Source organism: Fukomys damarensis, unplaced genomic scaffold, assembly GCF_012274545.1.
Source record: "Fukomys damarensis isolate Sample0158 unplaced genomic scaffold, DMR_v1.0_HiC HiC_scaffold_16, whole genome shotgun sequence".
NCBI classification, from domain to species: Eukaryota; Metazoa; Chordata; class Mammalia; order Rodentia; family Bathyergidae; genus Fukomys; species Fukomys damarensis.
In genome coordinates, this window is record NW_022900928.1 from 121,092,694 (window position 1) to 121,093,224 (window position 531).

Genomic DNA, 531 nt, shown 5'->3' on the forward strand with positions numbered 1-531 from the left:
AGTTTCAGCTCCTCTTCCTGTGTGTTTAAGATGACCTTTCCCAGCCCCCTAGCACTTGTGTTCAGCCAAAGAGAGGTGCCCTGTCCAGTGATTAGAGAGGTAGAAGCAAAATTCTCTTTCAAGCCTGGCCAAACAGCTCTCAACACAATTGTCCACATCTCTTTCCCGTTATGCAGTGTCCTTTGGTCACATATTGAACATGGTAGCATCACAACAGGGAAAGAACTTGGGCCCATTGGTCACTGTTTGGAAAAATTTGCAGGAATATCCTCTGGACCTTCATCAGGCTGTGATGTAAGCTAAACATAAATGCTCAGTCTGTTAAACCACTGAGAATATGGAGTCACTTATTACAGACAGAAGCTAGCATTCATTTTTGCTAATAATACAAAATTTCATATTCCATTACATTGAAATCAATCTCAAAATTATTGGTAAGATTACATGTGGCAATTTTGACACCATTCTAAGAGCTCTTTCTAAAAAATGTAGGGAAAAATACTTATCGGCTGATTTTTTTTTTTTTTTTTT